The following is an 18,891-nucleotide window of genomic DNA, read 5'->3' as shown; positions in this document are numbered from 1 at the left end:
CGTTTATTCAGAATGTTTACTAAAGTCAAACTTAGGCTTAAACTTAATGTTAAAACGCCTAAGCGCACCGACTCACACTGAAAACCTCGGGAGTCATGCTGACCATGCTACTAGCCTAAAATGACCCTTTATGAGCTGATGGAATTGTCAGAATTGAATTCCGATGTTATCTTCTTGAACTTTTGATCGAAGATGATCGTTCAAGGTTCATAAGCTCCAAAAACACTAAAACCCGTATAATAACCAAACGAACGACTAGGTAACTGAACTATCAGTCCCAGCAAGTTATAAATGACTTGGGATCGCTACAGGAACACTCTAAATGACACACAGAAGGCAAAAAATAGACATGACCAGGAGGATCATTACACATGGATAGTGATCAAGAAGGGCCCAAAGCCAATTCCTGGATTGATAAATCAAGATGGCATTGAAAAGCCATTTGACCCTGAATCATTTGACATCACTAAGGAACAACAAGAGGTAATTCAAACTAACGCTAGAGCTATAAGTTTGCTATATTGTGCAGTGAGTGGAGCAGAATATGGCAAGATATCAACATGTGAAACTGCAAAAGAAATGTGGGATAAACTAGAAGTGACTCATGAAGGAACTACTAAAGTAAAAGAAGCTCGAATTAGTTCTCTTGTAAATGAATATGAGTTGTTTAAAATGGCCGAAGATGAAAACGTTGAATCAATGTTTACGAGATTCAGTAAAATTGTATGCGAACTCAAGTCACTTGGAATGGTGTATTCAAATGCACTACAAGTCAAGAAACTCGTTAGGAGTCTTCCTAAGGCTTGGGAAACTAAAGCTGTCATTCTTGAAGATGGAGATTTGCAGAAAATGACATACGATTAACTCTGAGGCAACCTAATGGCCTATGAACAGAATCATATTAATAGGTACAACAAGGACGATAAAAAGAAGACTGTAGCATTTACAGTTGAAACATCTAAAATTGGAGAAGAAGTTGATGAAAATCAGGATGAAGGAATATCTCTCATAAATCAAGGAGTAAGAAAAATGCTCAGACACAGAAGAGAGATACCTCAACAAGATTTCAAGAAGAATGAATTTAAAAGGAATGATGATCGTTGTTACTACTGCGGAAAACTAGGACACATCAAACTAAATTGCCCAGAACGAAGAAGAAGAAACACTCGGAGAAATGAAGATCCTAAAATTCTTGGAGCATGGGATCAAAGAGAAACAACTGATGATGACCATGATGAAATGGCAAATTTGTGTTTCATGGCTCTAGGTGAAACAAGTGAGGTAAGACCTTTTAATTGTTCAAATTGCAACGACTTATAAAATTCTCTGGATATGGTTGCTAATGAATTACAGAAAGTCATTGATGAATACAACAAAATTGCTCAAGAAAAGAAAGACTTGCAGATTCTTCTTGAAGCAATTTAGATTGAAGCCGACTTACTTACAGAAGAGCTAGAAGAAGTAAAGATGTAACTAAACAACATCAGAAAATCACTGAGTCATAGTTTCTATGAGATCCAACAGAACTACACTCCATAGAAGAAACTTTTCTAATCATGATTCAAACAGATCATACAGATATATATCTAACTCTCATTCCCCTGAGAACTCTGTTAAAATTACTTGTTATACCTGTGGTGATCTTAGTCATAAATCTTTCAATTGTAGAAAATACTCTTCTGCAAAATGGATTTGGAGACCAAAAGTTACTAATCATCAAGGACCCAAAAATACTTGGGTACCTAAAAGAAACTAATCTTTCTTGTTTGCAAGAGCAGTCTAAGAAAACCTACAAAAAAGGAATGTGGGTACTTGACAGTGGATGCTCCAGACACATGTGTGGAAAGAAAGAAAATTTCAAAAAGCTAAAAAGAATTGATGGAGGATGTGTAAGATTCGGGGACAATGCCAAAGGAGAAGTAACAGGAGTAGGAACCATCACTCCTAGCTCTTCATGTTATCTAATTAAAGTATACTTTGTTGAAGCACTTAAACACAACCTCTTTAGCATTAGTCAACTATGCGATGCCGATTTTCAAGTTACTTTCAGCACTGCAAGCTGCATTATCAAACATCCAGAGAAAAAACTCACTCTCATCGGAGATCGAGTAAATATTATATATGTCCTGAACAATGTTGATTTTCCTTCTCTTACTTATCTTACTGCAGTTACCAGTGACCCATGGCTATGGCATCGAAAGCTAGGACATGCAAGCATGCATGCTCTTGAGAAACTCTCTAAATTGGACTTAGTTATTGGGAACCCGAAATTAAATTTGGAGAAAAATCACATTTGTGATGCATATCAAATAGGTAAGAAAACTCGTTCATCCTTCAAGGTAAAAGATATTAAGAGTTCAAAGAGAAGCAGGCTATTTCATTACGACCATTCATAGTGACCCTGGTGGAGAATTTGAAAACAAAGCATTCGAGGATTTTTGTGTTCAAAATGGATTAACTCAAAATTTCTCCTCACCTAGATCTCCACAACAAAACGGAGTCGTAGAAAGGAAAAATTGTTCATTACAGGATACAGCCAGAACTATGCTACTGGATCGAAATCTTCCTGATCATATTTCGGCTGAAGCTGTAAGTACTGCCTGCAATATTCTTAACAAGTGTCTTATCAGGCCCATCTTAAAAAAGACTCCATACGAACTCTGGAAAGGAAAAGAGCCAAACATTAGCTACTTTCATCCTTTTGGTTGCAAATGTTTCATTTACAACAATGGTAAGAATATTCTTGGTAAATTCGATCCACGAAGCGACGAAGGTATCTTCCTAGGTTATGCCCCTCTTAGCAGATCTTTTAGAGTTTTTAATAAAAAAACTTTAAGTGTTGAAGAATCTGTGCGTGTAGGTTTTGATGACACTAATCCAAGAGTACAGGAAACTGAAGCTGGTGACAATGAAATTCCTTCCCATAAGCAAACTGAAGAAGTTCCACAAATTACTTCCTCGCCTAACACTGAAGAGTCAACTATTATAGAGGAGCAGTCGACGACCCCAGCTGAAAAGGCTAACATTCCAAGAGAATGGAGACAAAATGCAAGTTACCTTGAAAACTTCATTCTTGGGAAACCTAACGACAAAATTCAGACAAGGTCCTCACTTCGAAAACAAGCCTCTTTGGCTCTCGTGTCTCAAATGGAACCCAAACAGATAAGTGTAGCTATGGAAGATGAATCTTGGATACATGCAGTAAAAGAAGAACTTGACCAATTCGAAAGAAATCAAGTTTGGACTCTTATCAAGAGATCGAAAAATTGCTCGGTCATTGGAACCAAGTGGGTATTCTGAAACAGGTTGGATGAAAATGGAAAAGTCATTTGCAACAAAACACGTTTAGTTGCTCAAGGTTACTCTCAATAGGAAGGTATAAATTACGATGAAACCTTCGCTCCTGTAGCAAGATTAGAATCTATTTGAATATTACTTGCTTATGCTTCTTTCAAACGGTTCAAACTTTTTCAAATGGATGTCAAAGCGCCTTCTCAAACGATTTTATTAAGGAAGAAGTTTTTGTTAAACAGCCCCCTGGGTTTGAAAATCCCTCTTGTCCCGACTTTGTATATAAACTTCCTAAAGCTCTTTACGGTCTCAAACAGGTCCCAAAAGCCTGGTATGAGAGATTAAGTACTTTTTTACTACAAAATAATTTTCAAAGGGGGAAAATTGATACAACTCTTTTTATTCAAAGATCTGGTTTATATATTCTTATAGTACAAATTTATGTGGATGATATTATATTTGGAAGCTCTAACTCTTCTTTGTGTGAGAACTTTGCAAGTTTAATGAAAGGAGAATTTGAAATGAGCGTAATGGGAGAACTCTCTTTCTTCCTTAGACTACAAATTAAGAAATCAACTAATGGAACTTTCATTAGTCAAACCAAATACACCAAGAAGCTCATTAAAAAATTCGGGCTCAAAAAAGGTAAAGCCTTGGGAACTCTAATGAGTCCTTCCACATGTCTCAAAACAGATGCACCAGGTAAAGATGTGGATGAAAAAATGTATCATGGAATGGTTGAATCTATACTTTATCTCACTGCAAACATACCAGATATCATTTTCAGTGTCTACAAATGTACATGTTTCAAGCTGCTCTAAAAGAATCTCACGTCACTGTAGTAAAACGAATCATTCCCTATCTGATTAGAACTACAAAACTAGGGCTATGGTATCCTCACTCTTCTCACTTTGAATTAATTGGATACTCAGATGCTGACTTTGCAGGTGATAAAAATGATCGAAAAAACACTAGTGGTACTTGCCAAATTCTAGGACAATCCCTAATTTCATGGCACAACAAAAAGCAAACCTCCGTAGCTTTATCCACCACAGAATCAGAATATCTTGCAGTGGGAAGTTGTGGTACTCAATTATTATGGATGATGAATCAATTACTCGATTATGATTTATCTTTTGAAGTTGTTCCTATTTTTTGTGATAATACCAGTGCTATTAGCCTTTCTAAGTATATTGTGCATCATTTTAGGGCTAAGCATATTGACATTAAGCATCATTTTATTCGTGATCATGTTGAAAATGGTGATTTTTCATTAGAATTTGTTAATTTTGAAAATAAATTAGCAGATATTTTTACAAAACCCCTACTTGAAGAAAGATTTTGTTTCCTTCGAAATAGGTTGGGCATTACTATTTTTGCTCCCTAAACTGATTTGTTTTTCCTTTTTTATTTGCTTATTTATTTTAAATCGTACTATTTTCGTACACTATTCTGTGTTTTTTCCTTGTTTAGCGTGCTCCGTTGTTTCTTCTCCCCGTAAAAAGTCTTTTCCTTTCTTTCTATGTCTCTTCCTTTTCTGTTCCCCTCTAATTTCTCTTCTCTCCATAAAAACCCTTCTTCTCCCTCCTCTCACCCCTCATTCTTTCTCTTCTCTCTTCCCTTGTCTTCTTTCACACCATGCCTAAAACATGATCGATGGCTTCTCTCAAAAGCTCTGATCTTCGTTCCTCAAATTCCCCCGATGTTTTCTCCTTATCCTCTGATTCATCTGATGAATCACTTGCTTCCCCTCCTGTGTCCTCTAAGCGCAAGTTGTTTGCAGCAAAAACAAAGGGTTTAAAGAAAGCAAAACCGAGTTCTTCTGGAACTCTTTTCCCTGTGGACATGCATCGTTTCTAGGGGGTGGAGCAAAATTAAAGGTATGAACGGTTCAAGTCTCATCCTATTGTTCTTGGTAGAGTGGTAAATCTCAGTCAGTTGCGCGACTCAAACTGTCTGATAAGCCCTTTCCTTAAAGCTCAAAAATTGTCTTTGCTTTTTACCCTCTGTGGTCTTGAAGTGTTTGAAGAGGTTGTTCGATTATTTTATGCTAATCTCCATGTATCAAGTGATAGTGGTGAGTTAGAAACTCTAGTTTTGGTAAATCGTCTTATTATTAGTGAGCCCTTGTATAAAGATGTTTTTGGAACTAAATTTTTTGGTGTTATTCCTTATATGAATGGTTCCTGGCCTATTGACTTTGAGGTAACCCTGGAAGGTGCCAAAACCGTCGTGGCTGAACCCAACGCACAACTGTCCGAATTTGGCCCTTTATCTTTGTGTTTTGAAAATCGAATATTGGCGCATAGTATTGCTACCACTTTGTTGCCCAGGAAAGGCTTTCTGAGCAACATCTCCAACAGGGATGTGTTCGTTCTCTATTGTCTGCTTAAGAAATACAGGATCAGCTAGGCAAATTGGTTTAAGGAATATATGTGGGAGAGTGCTGAGGAATCAAATCCATCTGCAAGTCTACCGTATGGGTTTCTCATATCTCAAATACTAGTGGACAAACTCATTGATCTCTCCAAGTTCAAACCAATTGAGATCAGCGCCACCTATGACTCTTGCACGTTTTACAACATGGGCTATGTGGAGGTATGAATTAGGTGGGTGAAGAAGGACTCTTTCCAAGAACGATCTGAAGCGGCCAAGCCAACTAAGACCTCCGTAGAGTCAGCTGTTGTTTTGCTTCAGGACTCTGATGAACTGAAAACTTGCATCACGGTTGTGGAACGTGGATTAGAAACTCTCCACGATGCTGTTGAAAAAGTGTTTCGACTCCAAAAGGATACCAACTCTGATATCGGTAAGCTTCGTATTGCTATGACAGGTATAAAGCAAGAAGGCATTGCAACTGTTAATAAGCTAATCAGGCAAGTTGACTCTCTTAAGTGTGGAGTCGACTCTTCAAATAACGAACTTGCCATATCTGTTCCAACCTCTTATTCCAGCCTATCCAGAAATGTGGAGCGCTCCTACAACTCTTTCAGTGACAGGGTTATCAATACTCTAAAGTACTTTTGGGGCTCTAATCATTTGACATCTGGGATCTCCTTTTCTTGCAACTTTTGGACAACTTCTAACAGGGATGTGTCCCTATGTCTTTTGGACTGTATATTGAAGGCTCCAAGCCTTCCTACTCTGTTTTTCTCGTATTTTAGTGTTATCTGGACTATAGTTTGTGCTTTCTACTACTCTTTTTTTTTATTATGCCAAAGGGGGAGAATGATCGAGGTCCATGTTCACTCAAACAAGAGGCACTTAATTCAGGGGGAGCTTCACACGGACCTCAACATTTCAGGGAAGTCTTACTACATTTTTCTTTATCTCTATAGTTAAACAATTAAGTTGTCATTATCAAAAAGGGGGAGATTGTTAGCCTCATATAATCGAGAATGTTTTAATAATGACAATACAAAAACTAACTCATCACTTGATGCAGGAAAAGAACGAGATACAACACAAAGCACAAACTCTCCTAATAAAGGAAAGTGGATGATTTGCGGATAAAGCTACTTAAGAAAGGAAAGCAAATATTTGATCAATCAGATCAAAAGGAACAACTTGCAGGAATCAGGAGGGACGCACAAGGAAACAAGATGAAGACAAAGTAGAAGATATCCTCTAAATAAATCTAAGAGGACAACACGCATCAATCAACAGACACACTCATGGAAGTAATATCGTCCAGCAGTCAAGATCACTTTTGGGAAAAATCAAATTAAGGGATGAAGTCAAGACATGAAGACTAGTCAAGATTCAAGATCATCCCACAAGGAAAGATTTGATTTTCCATGCACATATCTGATATGGACATGACTCAGCAAATCAATCACGAACGAATAAAGGATAAAATCAATGATCCTTGATTCAAACACCCTTGGGTTTCTGAAAAGAGCACATCCTATATAAACCTCCTCAACCATAGTTGTGAAGTGTGCAACTTCACTTGAACTTATATTGTAATCTTCTTTCATCTTTCATAAAGCTTTGTACACGAGAGTGAACAATTGTAAAAGAAAAAGAGAAGGAACGATTCTGAGTGTAGGTTATACAAGTAGAGGTAGTGTCAACATAGAAGCTCTGATTTGCATATCAGACATGACTTGAAGATTACACTTTTTGTACAACCAAGTTCGCACCAAGCTCTTAAGGAAACCCAAGGGGACTAGACTAGCCACCACATCGGTGATCCGAACCAGTATAAAACATTCTATGTCAATTTACTTTCTGCATCTTAACTTGTTTTATACTGTTGAACTAACTTGCAGGTGAGTCGACTACTCCTCACAGGAAGTCGACTGGACGAATTTTTAATTCACCCCCCCTCTCGTTGACTTTCAATTTTCACATCTTCATCTGAGAGTGAGTACTACGTGTTAATACATTTTTACTTGGATCTAGCAAGATATGCTTATAGAGCAGGGGAAAAGTTCGACACAAACAAGTGCAAGTATAGATCAGATTTTTTTTTTGACAGCTGAGAAATCCCTGAGGGCCTTCCAATGCCAAATATGGGTCTAAGTTCTCAGATTTCAGTAACAAACTCAACTCAATATGTACTTTAACAGAATAAAAGAGCCCAAAACTTGTCTTTACTCAAGAAGAAACACATTGCATCATCATTGATTTTCTCATACCAAGTTGAACTTCAATTCACTCTACTAAATTTAAAACATTTACCCTTGAAAGAAATATTAGCAAAAAATGAGATCTCATCATCACCGTAGATTTACAACTCCACACGTAAACGTCAGAATACATTTCATTGCTGAAAGAGAAAATGGTAAGCACACCACGAAGCTAACTGATTTCAAAGTCAGTATATGGACATACCAAGTAAGAGAATGATAGAGATAAAGCATTGTTTATATCACATATCTACCAAGAATACTCAACACTTCTAGATAGCCGATACTATTGATGGTAATTGAAGATCAAAGAAGTCAGCTACTCTTAAAGGATTCAAACCTATAGTTGACACTGAGTTGTACTGGTAGCCACAATCCTCCTGACTAAGAGAAATTTGCCTAAGAGCAACATTTCCTCGATCAGCAACATGGGAAAAAAAAAGAGGAAGTCAATAGTTCTTACTTGGAATAACTGCAAACCAAAGTGTCCTTTGAATAATAATCATCACCTTTACAAGTACATATCGACTGTGTACGTGAAATTCCTCTAAAAACCTATGAAATTACTTGAACACAGTTATATCAGCACATAACATAGGTCATTATTTGCAGCTTTTACAAGCCAAGTTTGCACATTTGACAAGCACCAAGGAATCAATTAAATGGATAGAATAATGTGGGAGATCATTAACACTGACTGTACCAAAATCAATCTAGTCTACTATTAAAACCGGATTACCAACAAGAAGGATCTTCTGTGAAAATTCAAACTAATAATCGTTCAGGAAAATGGACATGTACCATACAAAAAGAAAAAACCAGAAACCAGCAACTGACAAACTTGATTGATATTCCTCTATTATTGATGATAAACACTAGGGAAATTATAAATTGACTAAAAAAAAATGAAATCAATATGCTTAGCAGTTAGAAAAAAGTCTGGTACTTTTTTGTCCACAACATGTCCAGTGTAATCCCATAAATAGGGTCATAGTGCAATAATGTTCATTGCCAATAACCCAATATCACAAGCATTAAGACGTAGAAATCATACAGTTAGTTAAACCACTAGTACAACATAAAATACACACTGGCATTGCTTTGAACCAACACATGTAATCTCCATTGTGGTAAATCCAACAAATGTGTATATATATGAAGAGCTTCCAATAATATATGTGTATTTCAAGCATCCTACTAATTTTGGTAGAAGAGATGATGTTGATTAGTATATTATGCACTTTTCCAAGAACTGACATGATACAAAAGCCCATGTAAGTAGGTTATGTATTTAGAGTATTTACCACTCGGAATGGTGTTCCTAGGATAGAACAATACACGGGAATATATTTAGATTTTGCACTTTTGGCTGGAGTTTTCTTCTGAATTCTCTTACGGGAAGCACTTGAACAAGTTCTTTCGACCTCCGTTTGCGCCCTATCAGTAGCACAAACTTTCTTTCTTTCCGAAACAGGACAAATGAAATAATATGTACAACATAGCATATAGGCAGAGGCATACACTACAACAAGAATTCAGCCCGTTTTACTAGCAAAACTATACGGAAGTTTCAGATAACCCACCCCCCCACCTTGAGGTTTGTGAATGTTGTCACTACCCACTATTTTCAGAAAAAACATAGATGAAGTATCATTACATGTTCTACCGACCGAAATAACTTATTTCTAAAATGCACCTGTAATGTCCTCCTTCAACTTTGTCCATATTGCACAAAAAATCAGTTTGACTGAAAATCAAAAGCTGTAAATAGCACTACCTAATCTCACTACAGTTAGCAGGGAAAAGATGAACACCAATGCTGTTACTGGAGTTGGTTCTAGATGGATAATAATTAGCAAGCCCATAATTCATAATACTCGTAATCATTCCTTTAGAAAAAGGAAGCCAAGCATAACTAAGAAGGGCATCCCAACAATGCTTCCTCGTAAATTCCACCTGCTTTTGAAAGAGTTCCTTTCAAACTTCAATGAAAGTACTCGAAATACGCTGCAATTCAATTATATTTGCACTTGCAGCTAATAATACATGTGACATAATCATACTAGAGAATTTCTTCAAAGTGTTTGCTTCTATGGCTAGGGCATGACACTCAAAATATATTACCATATATTGAGTTTACTACCTAAAATATATACCAAGCACATAATTTTTGGTAGGTTATTTGACTTCATAGCCAAGAATGAATTAACAATCTAAATACCTGAGGGTCACAGTATGTAGTATCTAGGATGAGACTGTGGACACCACAAGTCTGCAAGACTGCATTCCTTGTCATTTCTTCACAAAATCAGAAATCCCCCGTGTGCAGGGCAGCCTATTGTAGAACACAAACAAAGCATCCATCACAAGAGAAATCAAACTAGAATTCAGAAAAAGCACAGGGCAAATCAATTTGAACCACACCTGACCATTGGGTGGCTCAAAAAGAATTATTAGGGAACCCGGGCAATGATTTGCATCAAAGCATGTGACATAGATCCCTGCTATGTTGATCTTCTAGTTGATGGGTAAAACTTGCATCATGTCCCATGGGATTCCAATCTTCAGATTAACTAGCTTTGCCGTAATTGAGGAACAAAATCAATTTTCCATAAAGGTTGTATAACCTGTCAACTTCAAACGATTTTTTGTTCCTCAATATATGCTTTAGCTTTTTTTTTTTGATCGAAAAGTTTTGTTTGCACCTAGGTCCTTATATAGCTGCATATCACAAAAATAAAATGGAATTTGATTAACAATCAACTCAAATAAAAAAGTTAGTCATATATATAAATTATAACAAAGACTCAAAAAATTGATTTAGTTACCTTATAACTATAGCCTGCAAGTTTACCCATTTTGCGATATTTTACAATCTTTTCCCATCCAGCCGACAACCAAGAATCACCATCAGCATTGCTAGATTGCTTCTTTTTTCTTTTTCTCTTCTCTTTCACCTCTTCTTTTGCATTGCTAGGTTGTCCAGATTCTGGATCAATATCTAAGGGGCTTTTCTCCTGTGAGAAAATGATCAGGGGTGGATCTAGTGCTTTGTGTATGGGTTCGATATAACCTAACAACTTTGAGTCAAATTCTGTATATGTATAAATTAAGTAGCTTATTAAGAATTCAATAGACTATGATTTTTAGAATTCAAAATCCATACTTAAGAGTCTTACCTTCGCCTCCTCGAATCATGCTTGTAGTTGGTACTTCGTTTACATGTTCAAAAGAACCTTGTAGCTTTGGTTCAAATCCTATATATATGCTTTAAAATTATCTATTATATATAAATAATTTGTCAAGAACTCAATGTGTTATGTTTTCTACAATTTATAATCGATAAACTTAAATTCTTACCTTCTAATCCACTAATCCAGGGCGAAACTGGAATTTATATAAGAGTTCAACATTGAATCAAATTTTGTATATGTATTTAACAGTTCAATTAATATGTATAATAACTTATTAAGAATCAAATAAACTGTAGTTTTTAGAATTCAAAATCTATAAACTTCAAAATCTTACCTTCGCCTCCTAAAATTAGGGTTGGAAGTACTTTGTCTAAAAATTCAACAGAACCTTGTAGCTTTGGCTCAGATCCTATAAATATAATTTAAAATTTATTTAACATACACACATGCATGCACACACACGCGCACACACACGTACGCACACACATGCGCACGCGCACACACGCACACACACATGCACACACACGTGCACACACACGCGCACACACACACGCACACACACACACACGCACACACGCTCACACGCACACGCGCACACACACATACACACACACGTATATATAGTTTATCAAGAACTCACTATTTTATGTTTTATAGAATTCAGAATCCATTACATAAACTCATACTTTCTAGTCCACTAATTGAGGTCGGAGCTAAAGATTTATCTAAGAGTTCAGCTGAAGCTAGTAGCATTGGCTCAGATCACGTATATGTGTTTAACAATTCACTTAATATGAATAACTAACTTATTAAGAATTCAATAAACCGTGTTTTTTTAGAATTCAAAATCAAACTTATACATTCGCCTCCTAGAATCAAGGTTGGAGCTAGTACTTTGTCTACAAGTTCGATAGCGCCCTGTAGCTTTGGCTCATATCCTATATATGTGTTTTAATATTTATTTGATATATATATATAAATAATTTATCAAGGACTTAGTGTTTTATGTTTTCTAGAATTCAGAATCCATAAACTTAAAATACCTTCTAGTCCACTATATGAGGTCGGAGCCAATAATATATCGAAGGGTTCAGTAGAAGCTAACAGCATTGACTCAGATCCTCTATATGTATTTAAAAATTCCCTTATTACGTATAAGTAACTTATTATGAATCCAATATGCTGTGTTTTTTAGAATTCAAAATTCAGAAACTTAAAAATCTTACCTTCGCCTCCTAGAATTAGAGCTCATGAACATAAAACTTACCTTTGCCTCCCCTAATTAATCTGAGTAAAAGCTAGAGCTTTGTCTATGGGTTCGACATAACCATTCAACCTTTTCTCAAATTTTATATACATTTTAAAACACACTTTATAAGTATAAATTATTTATCATGAAGCCAACAAAGCAATAAATTATAAATTATCTTACATTCAACATTGCAAAGTATGTCAAAATTTCTCTCCATTTGACACTTTTGTCCAACTGATTGTAGCTTAGATTGTGCATCATCTATCAAATCAACATTCTCAATCCCTAATTTTCTCTCCCTCCAAGACTCTCTATAGAATTTGAGAATTGGATGAGGTGAAAAATCAGAAACTACACCAGAAAAACTTTTCTCAAAATGTTCAATGTTGTTAAAACTTTCATCCATTTTTTAGTTTTAAAAAAAAAGATCTTTTCCCCCTCTTTTCCTATAATTGAAATGAAAAAACTTATTATATATAACAATTGTATGTGAAAGCAATATAGGTTGTGAATCTAGATTATCTGTTCAATATATTTATTGTTGGTAATAATATAAATTTTCTACTTTATTTGTTTTTAATGAATACTATGTTATATATTTCAGAGACTTAATGGATTTAGATTCTTAAAGTTATTAATTTACCTTTAGCACTACAAGACAGAACATATAGTACACAACAATTTGGTAAGTAATTGAGGTTGGAGCTAGAAATGTATCTAAGAGTTCAAAAGAAGCTAGAACCAGTGACTCAGATCTTGTATATGTATTTAACAATACCCTTACTACGTATAAATAACTTATTATGAATCCAATAAACTGTATTTTTTAGAAATCTAAAATTCAGAAACTTAAAAATCTTACATTCGCCTCCTAGAATTAGAGTTGGAGCTAGTACTCAGTCTATAAGTTCGAACGAACTCTGTAGCATTGGTACAAATCCAACATATGTGTTTTAAATTTATTTAATATATATAAATAATTTGTCAAAAACTTACTGTTTTATGTTTTCTAAAATTCAAAATATATAAACTTAAAATCTTGCCTTTTAGTCCACCAATCGAGGTCGAAGCTAAAGATTTATCTAAGAGTTCAGCATAAGCTAGTAGCATTGACTCAAATTCTACAAATGTATTTAACAATTCACTTATTATGTATAAATAAATTATTAAGAATCCAATGAATAGTGTCTTTAGAATCCAAATTCATAAAATTAAAAATCATACCCTCGCCTCCTAGAATAAGGGTTGGACCTAGTACTTTGTTTACAAGTTGGAACAAACTCTGTAGCTTTGGCTCAAATCTTGCATATATGTTTTAAATTTATTTAATATATTTAAATAATTTTCCAACAATTTAGTGTTTTATATTTTCTAGAATTCAGAATCCAGAAACTTAAAATCTAACCTTCTAGTCCACCAATCGAGGTCAAAGCTAGAGATTTATCTAAGAGTTCAGCAGAAGCTAGTTGTGACTCAGATCATGTATCTGTGTTTTATAATTAGCAAAGAAGCATAATCAACTTATCAAGAACCTTATAAAGTATGATTTGAAAATATCAAAATTCATAAACATAAAACTTGCCTTTGCTTCCCCTAATTAATCATAGTGAAAGCTAGAGCTTTGTCTATGGGTTCTACAGAACCATTCAACTTTGGCTCAAATTATATATATATATATATATATATTTTAAAATACACTTTATATGTATAAATTATTTATCATGAAGCCAACAAAACAATAAATTATAAATCATCATACCTTTAACATTGCAAAGGATGTCAAAATCACTCTCCATTAGACACTTTTGTCCAACTAATTGTAGCTTAGATTGTGCATCATCTATCAAATCAACATTCTCAATCCCTGATTTTCTCTCTCTCCAAGACTCTCTATAGAATTCAAGAATTGGATGAAGTGAAATAACAGAAACTGCACCTGAAAAACATATCTCAAAATGTTCAATGTAGTTGAAACTCTCATCCATTTTTTTGTTTTAAAAAAATAATATTTTCCCCCTCTTTTCCTATGGTTGAAATAAAAAACTTAATATATATAACAGTTGTATGTGAAAGCAATATATGTTATAAATCTAGATTATCTGTACAATATATTTATTGTTGGTAATAATATAAATTTTCTACTTTATTTGTTTTTAATGAATACTATGCTATATCTTTTAGAGACTTAATGGATTTAGATTCATAAAGTTATTAAATTACCTTTATCACTACAAGACATTCCTATCTGCAATTTGAACATATAGTACACAACAATTTGGTAAGTAATTGAGGCCGGAGCTAGAAATTTATCTAAGCGTTTAATAGAAGCTAGCAGCATCGACTCAAATCTTGTATATGTATTTAAAAATTTGCTTACTACGTATAAATAACTTATTATTAATCCAATAAACTGTGTTTTTTAGTATTCAAAATTCAGAAACTTAAAAACCCTACCTTCGCCTCCTAAAATTAGAGTTGAAGCTGCTACTTTGTCTACAAGTTCGAAAGAACTATGTAGCTTTGGTCCAAATCCTACATATATCTTATAAATTTATTTAATATATAAATATAATTTTTCAACAACTTAGTATTTTATGTTTTTAAAAATTCAAAATCAATAAACTTTAAATCTTACCTTCTAATCCATTAATCGAGGTCGAAGCTATAGATTTATCTAGGAGTTCAGCAGAAGCATATAGCATTGACTTAGATCCTACAGATTTATTTAAAAATTCATGAATTGTGTATAAATAAACTATTAAGAATCCAATGTACTGTGTTTTTTAGAATACAAATTCATAAAATTAAAAATCTTACCCTCGCCTGCTAGAATTATGGTTGGAGCTAATACTTTGTTTACAAGTTGGAATGAACTATGTAGCTTTCGTTCAAATCCAGCATGTATGATTTATATTTGTTTAATATATATAAATAATTTGTCAACAAGTAAGTGTTTTATGTTTTCTAGAATTCAGAATCCATACACTTAAAATCTTACCTTCTAGTCTACCAATTGAGGTTGAAGCTAGACATTTATCTATGAGTTCAGCAGAAGCTAGTTGTGACTCAGATCCTGCATTTTAAAATTAACAAATAAGCATAAGCAACTTAGCAAGAACCTAATAAAGTATGATTTGAAAATATCAGAATTGATAAACATAAAACTTACCTTTGCCTCCCCTAATTAATTGAAAGATTGCAAAAATATATAAAAGAGATGTGCGGAATGTTTTATATATCTTTATCCCTCTGTTTAACACCTGTATATATAGAAAAACTTGAAATAATAAACTACCCAACTATCCTATATATTAGCAACGTTAAACAGCATACTAGTCCTATATACTAGCTACCTTAAACAGCATATCTGTAGTTACACGAAGTAAAATTGAAAAAAATCACAAACTACCCAACTATATCCTAATTGTTAGTTACCTTAAATAACAAACTACTATTTACATGAAGTAAAAATAAAAATAAGGAATCTGTAATTTCCAGATGGAAAAACAAAACTAAAACTTGAAAAAAAAAAATAAGGAAAAACTGGTGTGATTCTACTATGTTAGTAAACTTTGTGTCGTATAAAAACATAGTCCCTTTTAACCTTTTTCATTCTTCTTTGTCACAAAATCATCATCCTCGAGCTTCTTCATCGATGAGTCTTTAATAAATCCAACACCCCCCCTCAAGTTGGACGGGGAGGAACGAACACCCAGCTTGTTCAATAGGAACTGATGAGAAGTACCAGGTAAGGGCTTAGTAAACAAATTTGCTACTTGGGATGAAGATGGAAGAAAAGAAAGAGAAATCAAACTAGTGAGGTATTGTTGACGGACGAAGTGACAATCTACGTCAACATGTTTCGTCCGCTCATGAAAGACAAGATTTTTAGCAATATGAATTGCTGCTTGGCTGTCTGAATGGAGAGAAATTGGTAGTGTAGGAGGCAAAGACAGGTCGGAAAGGAGATGAACTAACCAACGTCAGCTCAGCAACAACCCTTCTCATCGATCTGTACTCGGCTTTAGCGGATGAAAGGGAAAGAGAAGGTTGTTTCTTTGATTTCCATGAAATAGGACTGCCTCCAAGACTAATAAAAACCCCACTAACAGATCGTCTAGAATCTAAGCAAGTAGCACAATTAGAATCGCAAAAAGTGAGGAGAGTTGAAGAAGGAGAGGAATTGAGAAAAATCCCCAAACCAGGATAAAAAAGAAGATATCGAAGAACATGGTGTGCAGCTGCAAAGTGTTCTTGATGTGGAGACTGCATATATAGGCTAAGGTGCTGGACCGAAAAAGAGATATCAGGCCTTGTATGAGTTAAAAAATTTAATTGTCCAATGAGCCGTCTATAAACAATGGGATCCGAAAGAGGAGAACCCATATTTGCTTGCAATTTTAGAGTGGGATCCAGAAGAGAAGAGGCAGGTTTGAATCCAAGGCAATCATATTCAGATAATAGTTCCAGAATAAGCTTTCTTTGAGTTAGGATCAAACCGTGAGGTCCTCTACTAAAATCATCCACTATGGTTAAAAAATACTTATAACCATCATAAGTAGGAGTTTTATAAGGCCCCCAAGTATCAATGTGGATTAAATCAAAAATCTGTCGAGACGAAATATGACTAATAGGAAAAGGAAGTTTGGATTGCTTTGCTAATGGACAAATAAAACAAGGAACAAAAATTTTTGAACAAACTGAAATTGTAATTCCATTGATATTCTGCATATTTGATAAAGGCATATGCCCCAACCTTACATGCCATAACTTGCTTTGAATAACAGAAAGTGAAATACATGACAAACTGGATTTATCATCCTTTAGGGAATCGAAACTAGAGCTAGACTTAAAGCAGGAATTCACAGAATAAGAAGCAACTGGAGGCATATTCCTGAAGATATAGAGACCATTCTGGCTTTCACTAAGGAGCATTGGGCTCTTCATTGAAGGGCCCTGCATGAAACAATAAGAAGGTGTGAAGAATAATATATTAGAAAGTTTTTGACAGAATTGGTGTACAGACAATAAATTGAAATGGAAACTAGGCACATACAACCATTATGAATCGTTAAATTTGAGAATAGTTGGACAGATCCTGAATGAGAAACCTTAACTTTTTGTGAATTAGGAAGCCTTATTGAAGTAATCCTAGGTAATGGTTTAAGATCGAGAAAAAATATTTATTGTAACTCATAAGTTGCACCTGAGTCTATTATCCACGTCTCAATAGTGAACGTTTTACCATCACTAGTGGAATTTAGAGAGAAATGATTAGGGCTTAAAGGAATACCAGCACAATTGGCAGAAGCTATGACATCAAAAATATTGGCTTGATCCTTAGTTTTTACCTGTTGAAGCATCTGCATGACCTGTGCCAATTGCACCTGTGTGAGGAATTTCTCATGCTCTGCTGATTCTGTGCTAATCAGGAAAGAATCTCCAGAAAATTCATTAGAAATCATAGCATTACTCTTAACATAATTGTGAAATTTTTTTGACTTAGTAAATGTAAAATCAGCTGGAAATCCATGTATCTTCTAACATTTTTCAATGATATGTCCTGTTTTCTTGCAATATCTGCAAACAAGATTAGACTTCTTGTTATCATAAGTCCCTTTTTGTCCCTTGAAATCAGTAGAAAATGATCGCGAACCATTGTTAGCAATGAATGAAGAAGATTCACCAGGAAACTTTGGTGTATTTTGGACCTCCCTTTGCTTCTCCTCTTGCATCAACAATGCATAAGCATTTGGGATAGAAGGGAGTGGTGAAATCATGAGAATATTACCTATAGGTGCACAATAAGAGTCATTAAGTCCCATTAAAAATCGAACCAAGCGTTCATCTTGCTTGGACTCAATGTTCTTTTCCTTTGCTCCGCAAGAACAAGAACAATTACATGGAATGAAGAAATCCAAAGCATCCAATTCATCCCAAAGATGTTTCATCTTTGTGTAATAAGTCGCAATATTAGAGGAGCCCTAAACAAGGTCACTTAGTTCCTTTTGAAGCTAGAAAAGCTTAGCACCTGAACTTTGTCCAAACGTGGCTTCTATTTCTGCCCACAAATCTTTAGCGGTGGAAGAGTATAGAACACTTTCAGAAATTTCTCTAGAAAGAGAGTTCAAAAGCCAAGAAATTACCATGTTGTTTGCTCTCGACCAGGCATTGTGCAGGTCTGTACTAATAGCAGGTTCATGAGTTGATCCATCAATAAAATCCGACTTGTTTTTCACAGTAAAGACTATGAGCATGCCTCTCTTCCATCCCCCAAAAATTTTGCCATCAAAAGCCGTATTAACTAACAACATACCAGGAGAACCGAAAAGAGAAATAAAAAAAGGATGAGAAGAGTTTATGAGCAGAGTGGCCGCATTAGTTCCAGCAAGAATGGGAACTTGAGTCTCAGAAGATGTGGGGACATGATCTCCCATTGTAACAAATTATAGAGCAGGAATAAAAATGAAAATATGAGGAAAGATTTAAAACTTGAGCTCTGATACCATGAAAGATTGCA

Source organism: Solanum verrucosum, unplaced genomic scaffold (assembly GCF_900185275.1).
Source record: "Solanum verrucosum unplaced genomic scaffold, falcon-dt-bn FXZP01000049.1, whole genome shotgun sequence".
NCBI classification, from domain to species: Eukaryota; Viridiplantae; Streptophyta; class Magnoliopsida; order Solanales; family Solanaceae; genus Solanum; species Solanum verrucosum.
Note: the sequence above shows the minus strand (reverse complement) of the source record.